This window comes from Narcine bancroftii, chromosome 2 (assembly GCF_036971445.1).
Source record: "Narcine bancroftii isolate sNarBan1 chromosome 2, sNarBan1.hap1, whole genome shotgun sequence".
NCBI classification, from domain to species: Eukaryota; Metazoa; Chordata; class Chondrichthyes; order Torpediniformes; family Narcinidae; genus Narcine; species Narcine bancroftii.
This window is the reverse complement of record NC_091470.1, coordinates 284,260,673-284,275,075: the sequence shown is the minus strand read 5'-3', so window position 1 is coordinate 284,275,075 and position 14,403 is coordinate 284,260,673. Positions and strand designations below refer to the sequence as shown.

The 14,403-nt window shown below is 40.8% G+C and overlaps 1 long non-coding RNA gene across 1 annotated transcript in view; it reads right to left on the bottom strand.

The window, feature by feature from the left end:
• Positions 1 to 7,207: 7,207 nt before the first annotated feature.
• The window catches only part of LOC138755355 (uncharacterized), a 194,575-nt gene continuing 187,379 nt past the window's right edge, over positions 7,208 to 14,403 (bottom strand). The window contains exon 4 of the long non-coding RNA XR_011352220.1: positions 7,208 to 10,116. This is a non-coding gene — a long non-coding RNA (uncharacterized lncRNA). The remainder of the gene's footprint in view (positions 10,117 to 14,403) is intronic.

Here is a 14,403-nt window from a genome sequence, read left to right as displayed (position 1 = left end):
TAAACATAATGAGTCATTTAAAGGGAATGCAAATTTTAACACCACAGAACTACCAGCAGTGGACCCAAAGCCAGGTAAAGAAGACCAGATCGTGTGGACAGAATGGGGCTACAGGTCAAGCTGAGACTCGGGACCTGAGGCTTCCACTCACTATCATCCTCCTGGCCAATGCACAATCCTTGGAGAACAAACTTTATGATGTCCAAGCCAGACTTCAACATCAGGGAATCATCAGGGAGTGCTGTGTGATGCGCTTTACAGAAACATGGCTAAACACGGACATACCGGACATGGTGTTGCAGCCCAAAGGCTACACCCTCCATCACGCTGACCAAACGCCAGCTTCTGGAAAAATCATAGGAGGCAGCGTTTGTGTCATCATAGTGGTGCACAGGCATGATGGTCATGTTCGAGTCCAGCTCCCCTGACCTAGAACATCTGGCGATCAAGTATCACCTAATCTACCTGTCAAGGAGTTCACTGCATCATCCTGGTTGCAGTATACATTCCACCCCAAGCTAATATCAGGCTGGCACTGGAGGGACTGAGCACTGTGTTAAACAGCCATGAGACAGCACATCCTGATGGCTTCCTGATTATTGTGGGGGACTTCAATCAAGCCAACCTAAAGAAGCCTCTGATAAACTACCACCTTCACTTGTGAGACCAGGGGAACCAACACACTCGACCGCACTCGACCACTGCTACACCACCAAGGACTGCTTTGAATCAGTGGACTGGAATATATTCAAGAACTTATCCATTGACTTGAATGAATATGCAACTGGTGTCACTGACTTCATCAAGACCTGTGTGGAGGACTGTGTGCCCACACACAAATGCCGGGTGTTCCCCAACCAGAAGTCCTGGATGTATCAGAGAATTTGTAAACTGCTGAGGGCAAGAACAAGAATGTTTAAGGCCAGGATTGGGACCTTTACCAGAAGTCCAGGTATGACCTGCAGAAGGCCACCTCTGAAGCAAAGTGGGAATTTTGGAGGAAACTAGAGAGAGAGAGACAGATACACGCCAGCTATTGCAGGGAATGCAGGCCATTACGGCCTACAAAGCGAGGACGAACACTATAGATGGCTGTGATGCTTTGTTACTCGAGGAGCTGAATACCTTCTATGCCTGTTTTGGGAAAAAGAACCAAATAGTGCCTATTAAAACCCCTGAAAAAGCTGAGGTACCTGTGATATCTATCTCTGAGGGTAACATCAGAACGTCATTCAAGAGGGTGAACTCTCACAAGGCATAAGACCCTGATAGCATACCTGGCAGGCTACGGAAAATCTGCACCAGTGGACATTTTAAACTTCTCATTGCTCCAGTCATCCCAGCACCCAAGAAGAGTAATGTGAGCTTCCTCAATGATTTCCACCCAGTAGCACTAACTTCTACTGTGATTAAATGCTTTGAGAGGCTGGTCATGGCTAGAATTAACACATATCTAACCAAGATCTGGACCCACTACAATTCACATATCATCACAATCGCTTCACAGCAGATGTAGCATTGTTGGCTCTCCACTCAGCTCTGGATCATCTCAAAAACAACAATTCATACAAACGGCTGCTCTACATCATCTACAGCTCGGCGTTCAATAGCATTATTCCCTCAGTACTGGTTAAGAAGCTATAGACTCTAGGCCTCTGTACCCCCCTCTGCAACTGGATCCTTAATTTTCTCATCACAAGACCACAGTCAGTACGAATTCGAAACGTCTCCTCCTCATTGATTATCAAGGCTGAGTGCTTAGCCCACTGATCTACTCACTATACACCCATGACTGTGTGGCTAGACACAATTCCAATGCCATCTACAAGTTTCCTGATGACATCGCAGCTTCATTTAATATAACTTGGTATAATACTCCCTAAAAGATTAATTTATATCCTGCGGTTTATAAGTAATTTTCAAATTCTTTTTAATAGCATTAAAAACTCTTGATGTCTGGTCCATTTTCAATTGCCAAGCTAAAAACTTTTGTGCTCATTCTCCCAACTCATAATATTTTTGTTTAGTTCAATCAATTAATTTTTCAATCCTATAACTCTGAATAGAATTATAATTCATTTTTTTATTTATCAATTCTAACCTTTATTCCCACCCAGATGGTTTTTTTGTGTATTTTTCCAAAATCATACTTTCTTTCTCTAATTTACCTACTTCCTTTAGATCATTTTTTCTTAATTTTAGTCAAATAACTTATTATTTTACCTCTAAAATAAGCTTTTAATGCATTCCATAGAACAAATTTATTATCAACTGAATTGACATTTGTATCTAAATACATCTGTATTTGACTTCTTATAAAATCATAAAATTCTACTTTTCTTAATAATGATGAATTAAATCTCCATCTATAAACTGTTTCAATTCTATCACAATTTAAACATGGCACCAATAACGGTGAATGATCTGATACAATTCTAGGTTTATATTTTATATATTCAATCCTTCTTTGTAAATGAGCTGAAATTAAGAAAAAAAAATCAAATAAGAATCAAATTGATAAGAATAAAATGAATAATCTCTCTATCTCAGATTCAATTTTCTCCAAATATCCACCAAATTTAACTTTTCCATTAATATCAATATTCTTTTAGCCATTTTCATATTAACTAAAGACTTTGTAGATTTTTCTAAAATTGAATCTAAACAACAATTAAAATCTCCACCAATTATTGAGAAGATTCACAAGATATTTCCATCTATTTGTACCAAATTAAAAAAAGCATCTTGAATAAATTTTTCATCATCTATATTAGGAGTGTAAATATTCATAAAAATTCAAGATTCTGAATAAATTTGACAATTTACTAATACAAATCTACCAAAATGATTAATAGTTTTTGATTGTAATTTGAATGGCAGATGATACCACAGTTGTCAGCAGAATATTAAACGGCAATGACAAATACAGGAGGGAGATAGATCAGGTTGTTGAATGGTGTTACGACAACAATCTTATGCTCAACGTTAGCAAAACAAAGGATATGATTGTATCCTTCAGGAGGACATCAGTGGAGGAGGACCCAGTCCTCATCAAGGGCTCAGTGGTGGAGAGGGTAAAAAATTTCAAATTCCTGGGTGTCAACATCTCCAAGGATCTGTCTTGGAGCTCCATGTTGTTGTAATCACAAAGAAGGTTCACCAGCTGCTATACTTTGTGAGGTGTCTGAGGAGATTCGGTACATCATGAAGGCTCTTGTAAACTTCTACAGGTGTACCTTGGAGAACATTCTGGCTGGTTGCATCACTGCCTGGTATGGAGATGCCAACTCTCAGGTCAAGAATAATTTCCAGAGGGTTGTCAACTTGGCCTGCAACATCACAGGCACCAGACTTCATTCCAGCAAAGACATGAGGCGGTGTCTTAAAAAAAGCAGCCTCTATCCTCAAAGACCCCCACCACCAAGGCTATGCCCTCTTCACTCTATTACCATTGGGGAAAAGGTACAAGAGCCTAAAGGTGAGCACTCAGTGGCACATGGACAGCTTCTTCCCCACTGCCATCAGATTCCTGAATGATCAATGAATCAAAGACACCGCCTTACTTTTTGTGCACTTTTTTTTTGTTTAATAATGTTGTAAGATGGTTATAATATGAATCTTTACACTATGACACTGCCACAAAACACCAAATTTCATGACTTGTTCATGACAGGAAATGCTGATTCTGATTTCACAGCTGTATCCCTCACACTTTCAAAGGTTGCCTGAGATACATGATAAGATGGAGCCAGGTATGACTCAGTGAGCTGCATTATTTCATAGATGGCAGGTCATGGAGTGACAATCAATGTACTTGTCTCAGTTTCACTTTTCTCCATGGAAAATGGGATGACAAACAATAAAGAAGATGCCCTCTCCTTTTCATGGACTGAATAATTTGCTTTTTTCCTTTAGACAGATCCTTCATTTGCCTTGCTAAAATTTTCACTTACGACACATGGACTTGCTGTAGCGTGATTTCCTCCAGTCATAGGTTTTTGTGGTTGAACAGGTTTCTGCTCCTGATGGCCCTCTCTTCCCACTGTCATGCATTTCTAAGCAAACTAATTTCTGAGTAACCTAATCTTCCCAAATAATGTTCTCACATGTCCTTGGTACATTTATTGGATTTGTCTCTTTCAGGTCAAACAGCATTTGACCCAATCAGTTTATCCAATGAAAAGCAAAAGTGAAAATACAGATTCTACTGACATGACAATATAAGAGAATACTGAATCATTCAACATATCAAGTAGGATCTGTACATGGGGAAATAGTGTTAACATTACAGGACAATCAACTCCCATCAGAAGGAGGCAGGTCTGACCACAAACTGGAATGGTTCTTTGTCTGAAATTGTTAAGTTTGCTGATAAAATGTTACGGCTGTAAATGATGAAAATCATTCAATCCTGAAAATGAGGTTCTCTTTAAGTTTTTATAGGATGGGTAGAGCACTGGCTGAGCAGCAGGAAACAGAGAGTGGGAATAAAGGGATCTGATTCTGGTTGGCTACTGGTTACCAGTAGTGCTCAGCAGGAGTCGGTGTTGGGGCTAGTATTTTTGCCATGTATATTGATGATTTGGATTGTGGAATAGATAGCTTTGTGGCTAATTTTGCAGATGATTCAAAGACTGGTGGAGAAGCAGGTAGTGATGAGGAAATGGAGAGGCTTCAGGGAGAATTAGATAGATTTGGAGAATGGGCAAATAAGTGGAAAATGAAATACAATGTTGGAATGTGTACAGTCATGAACTTTGGTAGAAGGAATAACAGGGCAGATAGGGAGAAAATAAAAAATTTGGAGGTGCAAAGGGACTCGGGATGTGAAATTGTGCATTTCTAAGGCATTGGTGAGACCTCACTTGGAGTATGGATTATAGTTCTGGGCTCCTCACTTAAGAAAAGATTGGAAAGAGTTCAGAGAAGATTCACAAGAATGATTCTAGGAATTAAGGGATTAGTACATGAGGAATGTTTAACGGCTCTTGAACATTGTTCCTTGGACTGTGTTCCTTGGAGTTCAAAAGAATAAGGAGGGATCTCATAAAATAATTTTGAAACTGAAAGGCCTGGATAGACTAGATATGTTTGCCATGGTACAGGAGTCAAGAACAAGAGGGCTCAACTTCATTTAAAACCGAGATGCAGGGGAATGTCTTTAGTCAGAGACTAGTGAAATTCTGGATTTGATGCCGCATATGGCTATGGAGGCCAGGTCCTTGTGTATATTGAAGGCAGAGATTGATAGCTATCCGAATATTCAGGATATCAAAGTTATGAGGAGAAGGCATCAGAATGGGGTTGAGTGGGAAAATGGATCAGCTCATGATGGAATGGCAGAGCAGATTCAATGGGCTGAATAGTCTACTTCTCCTATATCTTATGGTCTTATGGGTTGTATGGACTAATGTAAATGGCCAAAGATGGAGAAGTCAGAGAGAAAGTGGGTTGACAACTATAAATTTCAAGATGATGCCACTGTTGTACACTGGATCTAAACTCTCTTTTCCTTCCTCCTGTCAGGACGAAAATTCAAGAGTGTAAAGTTGTAAAGTCACACACTACCAGATCCAAGTACAGTTTCCTTCCTACTACATCAGACAACTGAACAAATCTTTCACAATAAAATCTCATTGCTCTTATTCCATTCCAACTGATCTCTCACTGGAACTGTGCTCTTAAACTGTGTTATATTCTGCTATACGGTCGGGATGTCTGTCCTTAGATGTACAAAGAGGATGGCTTTGGCCAGGGTGTCTTTGGTTGCTTGGAAAGCCTTGGTCGCCTCCTGTTTCCATGAATGTCTTTGCTGGGCTCTGCCATGAAGGGAAATAGAGGGCTTATTATGTGAGGCCGCTGCAGGTATGAAGCGGTGATAAAAATTGACCATACCTCCAAATTTTTGCAGACCCTTCATGGTCAACGGTCTGGGGAAGGAAAGAATAGCTTTCACTTTGCTGGGTAACAGCCTGGCCCCAGGTGGGTCAATGCCATGCTTCAGAAAATCAAGTGTCTATCGGCCAAACTGGCACTTGGCCGGATTTATGGTTAAACCAAACTCTCTTAGCCTGGAGAACAATAGTCTTAAGTGAGCGGCGTGCTCATTGCAGGTGTGACTTGCTATTAAAATGCCATTGAGGTGAAGGCGAAGTGCAGATCCTGGCTCATCAACCTCTGGAAAGTCTGAACTGCAATTTTCAATTCGAATAGCATGCGGAGGAATTCAAACAATCCAAAGGGGGTTATGAAGGCAGTTTTGGGAATGTCTTCGGGGTGAACTGGGATCTGATGATAACCCCAGATGAGGCCCACTTTAGAGAATATCCATACCCTCTGCAGATTAGCGATGATATGGGGCATGGGATATCTGTCGGGTGTGGTGGCCTCATAAAGGTGGCAGTAGCTCCGCACAGCCACCATCCTCCCGCTGCCTTAGGTACAATATGGGGGAGGGAGGCCAATGGGTTATCGGAGTACCACACAAAACTGAGTTCCTCCATCTTTCAAAAATCTTCTCTAGCCAGGTGAGTTTCGCAGTGGGGGGCAAAGCTGCCACATCCTGGCTTGGAGGGGAGGGCCCTCCATAATTATTTGGTGTATCACCCTGTGCTTGGGTTCCGCAGAGTTGAAATGGCATTTAGTGATGGAAGGGAATTCCACTAAGACTTGAGTTAATTCGTTGTCAGCAGTATTCACTGAGTGTAGATGGGGGTTAGTAAGTTCGATACTCTTGAACTAAAATGTCCGGACGCGTACCAGCCAACACCTCTTAATGTCCACCGGTACGAGTTGGCACTCAGGAAATCGGCACCCAGAAATAATTGTTGCACAGCCACCATCATAAATATGCAAGTGAATTGTCTGTCCCTGAAGTGGAGGGGAATAGTGCAGGTGCCAAAGATCTGAATGTTGGAGCTGTTTGCTGCTCGAAGCTCTCGCCCACCTTGCCTCTAAGCTGGACAGGGGGAGGACGCTCTACTGTGCAGGGGATCATTTTAAAATATGCAGACAATTCGAAGTTCAGAACTGTAATAAACAGACCTCAAGAGAGCCTGTACAAATTAGGAAACAGATAGGCACGTGATAATTAGATCATTTTGCAGGGATGTATCAGGGTAAAAAAATCTGAATGAAAGTGTAATGGGATGCAGGAACAGAGAGAACTGGAAATATATGTAAAGGAATCTTTGAAAGAGGCAGGAATTTGAAAAAAATGGACAAATATAATTATTGCATTTTTGCATAAAATGGAGAACCAAAGAAGTATTGCCGAATCTTTATAAAACCCCGTTTAAACCAACATTGCTATAGCAACAGAATAAAGGCAAAAGTATCTTGCTAAAGAATCAGAGGTGACATTAGAAATGGGCAAAAATGTGCAGCAAATGTTTTGATCCAGACTATAATGCCTGAAAGATGCTTCAATATTAACTTTAATAATGGATTAAGATATTTATTAAAAGTAAATTACTGTTGGGGAAAAAACTGAGATAGGGGACAACTTGGGGATTGCTTTCAATAAGACAGCACAGACTGGATGGCTGTAAAACCGCAACTGATCACTTTGAAAGATGTCAGTTCACAACTTATTTCAAAACCTCACATGGAAGTGTTCTGATTCATTTCAGGTCTGAAAATATTACGTAGTCTCAAAAAGCCCCGAAATAGCTCACAGATTGTGCTAAGGATGTGCTTGTTCATTTTGATTATGCATAGTTCCTGCAGAGAATATATCAAAAAGAGGAAACCAGGCCCAGATGGAATTGTGGAACAGAGCAGGAGGCAGGGAGAACTGAAATGACTGAGAATCAGAACGCAATGACTAAAAGATGCTAAGAGAGGAGAGAATGTAAAAGCAATGATGTGGATTAGCGGAAAAGTTATAAGTACGAGGGGCAGTGCATGAAAGGACATTGATTGTGTTCTCAGTAGCCAAATGCTGTGTGGGAAGTCCTGCTCCAAGTTTGAGGATACCTTGTGGTTGGAGAAGAAGAGAGTGGAATGAGTCATTTTGAAGGGAAATTAATGACATAGATATAGGAAAGAGATTCTACTGAGAGATTTTCAGGAGCTCATATCCAGATTATTCTGGAGAAAGTCAAAATTCTCCGAGAATTTGACAGTATAGATACACAGTTGTTACTTCCCATAGTTATAAACCAAAGGCTAAATTCTCAAAATATAGATTTGTCTATTCAGGACAGATATCAGAAGAAATTTCTTCACCCAAAATGTGGTAAACCTTTGGTAAATTGGATGATCACCTTCAACGCTTCTTTCTTTTTGTTTGTAGGGGAAACCTGAGCTTCTAGTTGCCTGTTATTTTAATGCCTCATCCCACTCCCACTCTTATCCTTTGGCCTCCTACAAAACCAAGCATAAGCTTGAGGAGCAATACCCAATCATCCATCTGGGCACGTTCCAGATGTCGAGTTTCAATAGACAGTTCAACAATTTCATATAACTCTTGTCTGTCTGGATCAAAAGCAACTGGAACTGATGTAAATTCATACTTCATAGCTCAGTTCTCTTCTCTCCATGTATTCTGCCTTGTCTGCTGAGTATATGCAGCATTTTCTAGAAGTTGCTGTGTCCTGATCTGACAGTTGCACCATGTTATGTGCGTTCTGTGATTTCTCTAATTGCTCCCATTCATCTATTGGACAGATCCTGGAGAAACCAGCCCATCATAGACATTCACTCCATCTCTCCACCCTTCCTCCTCTCACAAACTCAAAAATGCATTCATTTTCTCACTTCTCCAGTTCTGACGAAGAGTCACTAAAATGTCAACTTGTTTCACTTTCCACGGAATGCTCAATGTTTCATGGAGGGATGCAGCTAAGTGGATTGAAAACTGGTTACCATAGAAATTTACTATCGATGCCAATAGCTTAAGGACAGGGATAGCACAGAAGATTTGCATGGATGTTCCTAGGACTGGAAGGCTTGAATTATAGGGAGAGACCAGATAAGCTGGGACTATTTTCCCCAGAGGAAAGGAGTCTGAGGGGTTTCCTTACAGAGATTCACAAAATCATGATGGACACAGATATGATGGATTCTCATTGTCTTTTCCCAATTTCAGATAGGCTGAATAGGAGAGGGGATGGAATTAAAGGAGACCTTCAGAGCATCTTTTTCACAGGTGGGTATTTTGAATGAGTAACCAGGAACCGGTCGCTCTCCCTAATGGGCAACTGGTGGTATGTTGCCTTGAGTTCGATGGTAGAGAACACTTTGTACTGGGCAATGCTGTTTACTATGTCCGCAATACGTGGAAGCAGGTAGGCATCCAGCTGTGTAAATTTATTGATCGTCTGACTATAGTCCACAACCATGCCCCTCTTTTCCCCAGACCACTACAACAACCTGTGCTCTCCAGGGGCTGGAGGACTTCTCTATAATGCCCTCCTGCAGGAGACTGCGGACTCTGCTCTAATGAACTCCCTGTCTTTCGGGCTGTACCTCCTGCTCTTGGTGGCCACTGGGGTGCAGTCGGGAGTGAAGTGTGTGAATAATGGGGTGGTTTTATATTTATGGCCTGTAAACTCTTCTTTCCCCCTTGTCTCTTTCTACGCATTCATAAGTCCAATATCTGACGAGGTTTCATCTTCCTTCTGGACCTTCAAGGTGCCAAGGCAGGGGAGGTGGAGGGGTATCAGAGCTTGGGGGTCCTGATCCTGAGCAAGGGTATGTTGTGGGGGTGTAGGGATTTCTGCCCGCATGTTGGTCGTTGAGGGTATGCTCGTCTGTCGCTTGTTATGCTGCTCTGTAGGGGTCCTCCACCCTCCCACGACATCTATGGTGCATTCCTGGTTGTCCGCCGGGGCCTTTGGCTCTTATGCATCATCCACTGTCCAGTCCTGCTGGTCTATAGAGGTCTGCAGCTCTCCTGCGCCACCCACGCTTCCTGCCATTACGAGGTCCCTGGTGGCTACCGAGTCTTCTCGTCCATCCCCGAATGCAACATATGCGTAGCGAGGGTTCACATGCCTCACTTCCAAGGGCTCCACCAGAGGGTCCGTCCTGTGGCATCTGCAGTGCTTCTGGAGGAGCACCGGTCCTGGTGTCATCATCCATCTAGGCAGCACTGTGCCTGTCGCGACTTTCCTTGAGAAAGAAAACATACAGTCATGGGGTGTCATGTTAGTGGCAGTACACAATAGTGAGCGCATGGAGTGCAGGGCCTCCAGAAACACATTTTGCCACCTTGCCATTGGAATGTCCTTTGCTTTTAGGGTCAGCAGGACCGTTTTACAGATGGTGTCGTTCTCTCTTTCTAACTGTCCATTTCCCCTGGGGCTTGTAGTGTGACTGGTCGCAATGCCCCTATCTCTCAGGTTCTGCTGGATCTCAGTGCTCATAAAGGCAGCACCCCTGTCCATGTGTTTGTAGCTGGGGTACCTGCACAAGCTGAAGATGGACCGCAAGCACTTTATTACCGTGGCTGCAGAGATATCGGGACATGGAATAGCAAAGGTGAAGCGTGAGTATTCGTCAATGGCATTGAAGGGTAGATTACTATTTGAATGGCAATAGATTAAGAGATGGGGAAGTGCAGAGAGACCTAGGGGTACTTGTACATCAGTCTCTGATAGCGAGCATGCATGTACAGCAGACGGTTAAAAAGGAAAATGGTATGTTGGCCTTCATATCAAGAGGGTTTGAGTATAGGAACAAGGATACCTTACTGCAGCTGTTCTTGCATTGGAGGGTGTGCAGAGGCGATTCACCAGGCTGATACCTGGAATGGCAGGAATGACTTAAGAGGAAAGATTGTGCAAATTGGGATTGTACTCGCTGGAGTTTAGAAGATTGAGAGGGGATCTCATAGAGACCTATAAAATTCTGGCAGGACTGGACAGAATGGATGCAGATGAGATGTTTCCAAGGATGGGAAAATCCAGAACCCGGGGCCATGGTTTGAGGATAATAGGCAAACCATTTAGGACCGAGATGAGGAGGAATTTCTTGACCCAGTGGGTGGTGAATCTGTGGAATTCATTGCCACAGAGGGCAGTAGAGGCAGGTTCTTTAAATATATTTAAGAGGGAATTAGATCTATTTCTTCAGTATAAGGGTATTAAAGGTTGCGGAGAGAAGGCGGGGACGGGGTACTGAACTTTAAGATCAGCCATGATCTCGTTGAATGGCGGAGCAGGCTCGAAGGGTCGAATGACCTACTCCTATTCCTATCTTCTATGTTTCTATGTTTCTATCATAGGCTGAGGCTGAGACGCTGGAAAGGCCTGGTAGCTTTTATTAGTGTGGCTTTATCTGGTTGGTGGAACTGCGGTTTGCACTCCGCACAATTGGGGCAGCCCCTGCTTACTGTCCATACCTCCTCTACTGAGAATGGGAGGTTTTGAGCCCTTATAAAATGGAAAAGCCTAGTAACTCACGGGTGGCCCAGCTCATTGTGCAAGCTCTGCAGCTGGGATATATGGTTAAGGGCCGCACTGGTGCCTCTAGAGAGTGCATCTGGGGGCTCGTTGAGCCTCCCTGGGCGGTATAGAATGTCATAGCTATATGGAGACAATTCTATCCCCCAGCGCAAGATCTTATCATTTTTTATCTTCCCCCTGTTCTCGTTATCGAACATGAACGCCACGGATCATTGGTTCGTGACAAGAGTGAAGCGTTTACAGGCCAGAAAGTGTCTCCAGTGCCTCACTGCTTCCACGATAGCTTGAGCCTCCTTCTCCCCTGCTGAGTGTCTTACCTCGGACCCCTGCGGGTTCACAAGTAAAAGGCCATTGGTTGCCCCTCCTCATTTTTTTAAAATATTTTTTTTATTTTTCACACTGTGAACCATATCAACCAAAATATGTACAAACGTATCTCACTAAATTTACACAATGGTTTTTTCTCCCATTTTACCCCCCTTCCCTCCCTCCCCTCTACCCACCGCCCTACAATACCCATAAATATTCAACATATACAATACAATAAAACCATAAAACAATATTTTCACACAAAGGAAAATAAACAAGAAAAATGTGTCATCCATTTATTACACACGTTTTGTCTTCTTATCATTTTCATTCTCATTTTAGGGGATGGAGATCGTAGGCAAGCTCTCTCTGATATGTTCCATGTATGGTTCCCAAATTTGTTCAAACATTATGAATTTATTTTTTAAATTATATGTTTTTTTTTCCAATGGAATACATTTATTCATTTCCATGTACCAATGCTGTACACTCATGCTCTCTTCCATTTTCCAAGTTGACATTATACATTTTTTTGCTATCGCTAAGGCTATCATAATGAATTTTTTTTTGCACTTTATCCAACTTGAGGCCTAATGCTCTACTTCTTATGTTACTTAAAATAAATATCTTTTTTTTGCTATGTTATTTTTTGTAATTTTATTTAGTATCTGATTTAATTCTTCCCAAAATGTATTTACTTTCGTACATGCCCAAGTTGCATGTAATATTATTCCCATTTCCTTCTTACAGCGAAAACATCTATCTGATAATGTTGAATCGCATTTAAAAAAATTTTTGAGGAGTAATATATACCCTGTGTAACCAATTATACTGTATCATGCATAACCTTGTTTTTATTGTATTCTTCATAGTTCCAGAACATAACTTTTCCCATACTTCATTTTTTATCTTTATGTTTAGATCCTTTTCCCACTTCTGCTTAGGTTTATAGTTTATTTCATTTTCCTTACCTTGCAGCTTAATGTACACATTGGTTATAAATCTTTTGATTATCATTGTGCCTGTAATCACGTATTCAAAGCTGCTTCCTTCAGGTAATCTCAAGCTGTTTCCCAATTTATCCTTTAAATAAGCTTTCAATTGATGATATGCAAACATTGTACCATGAGTTATTCCATATTTGTACTTGAACTGTTCAAATGTCAATAAATTATTTTCCAAAAAACAATTTTCTATTCTTTTGATTCCTTTTCTCTCCCATTCTCTGAAGAAAAGGTTGTCTATTGTAAAAAGGATTAGTGGATTTTGCATCAATAGTAATTTTAGTATTTGATAATTCATTTTTTTCCTTTCTAAGTGGATCTTCTTCCATGTATTAAGTAAATGATGCAGTACTGGTGAGTTTGTATATTGCACCAGCTTTTCATCCCACTTATGTTCCGGTATATGTTCCAGTATCTTTTCCCCTATTTTATCTTATTCTATCTTAGTCCAGTCTGGTTTTTCCCTTGTCTGGTAAAAATCTGATAAATACCTCGATTGAGCAGCTCTATAATATTTTCTAAAATTTGGTAACTGTAAACACCTTGATTATTCCACTCTGTTAATTTATCTAATGCTACCCTTGGATTCCCCCCTTTCCACAAGAATTTCCTTACTATTCTCTTTAGTTCCTTTAAGAATTTTTCTGTTAAGGGAATTGATAATGTTTGAAATAACTATTGTATCCTTGGGAATACATTCATTTAAATGCAGTTTACCCTCCTTATCAACATTAGCGGTAATTCTTTCCAATGTTCTAAGTCTTCCGGCAATTTCTTTATTAGTGGCTGAAAATTTAGTTTGTACAAATTAGTGGCTTAAGTTATTATCTAACCTCATCCCTAGGTATCAGATTGCTTGTGTTTGCCATTTAAATGGTGATTCTTTTTAAATTCTCTATAATCTGCATTACTCATTGGCATCACTTCACTTTTATTTGCATTGATCTTGTACCCCGATATATCTCCATATTCCTTCAATTTCTTATGTAATTCTTTTACTGATACCTCTGGTTCTATTAGGTATACTATGATGTCATCTGCAAATAAGCTGATTTTATACTCCTTCTCCTTTATTTTTATCCCTTTTATTTTATTTTCTATTCTTATCAGTTCTGCCAAATGTTCTATTGCTAAGGCAAACAATGAGGGGCATAGTGGACATCCCTGTCTAGTGACCTACTTAATTTAAAGTGACTCGATACATATCCATTTACTATTACCTTCACCAACAGTCCATTATATAATGCTTTAACCCAATTTATATATTTTTCTGATAGATTGAATTTCTGAAATACTTTAAATAAATAATTCTACTCTACTCTGTCAAAGGCTTTTTCTGCATCTAGAGCAACAGCTACTGTTGGTTTCTTATTTCCTTGAACTGCGTGAATTAGATTAAAAAGTTTGCAGACATTGTCTGCTGTTCTTCTTTTCTTAATAAATCCAGTTTGATCTTGATTTACTATTTTAGGTACACAATCGGCCATTCTGTTTGCTAATAATTTCGCTAATATCTTATAGTCTGAATTAAGTAGAGATATTGGTCTATATGATGCTGGTGTTAGTGGATCCTCCCCCATCTTTGGTATTACTGTAATTATTGCTGTCTTACAGCAGGTATGGATGGAACCCCCCCAGAGGTCTGGAAGGCTGGCGGCAAAACTCTGCATGTCAAACTG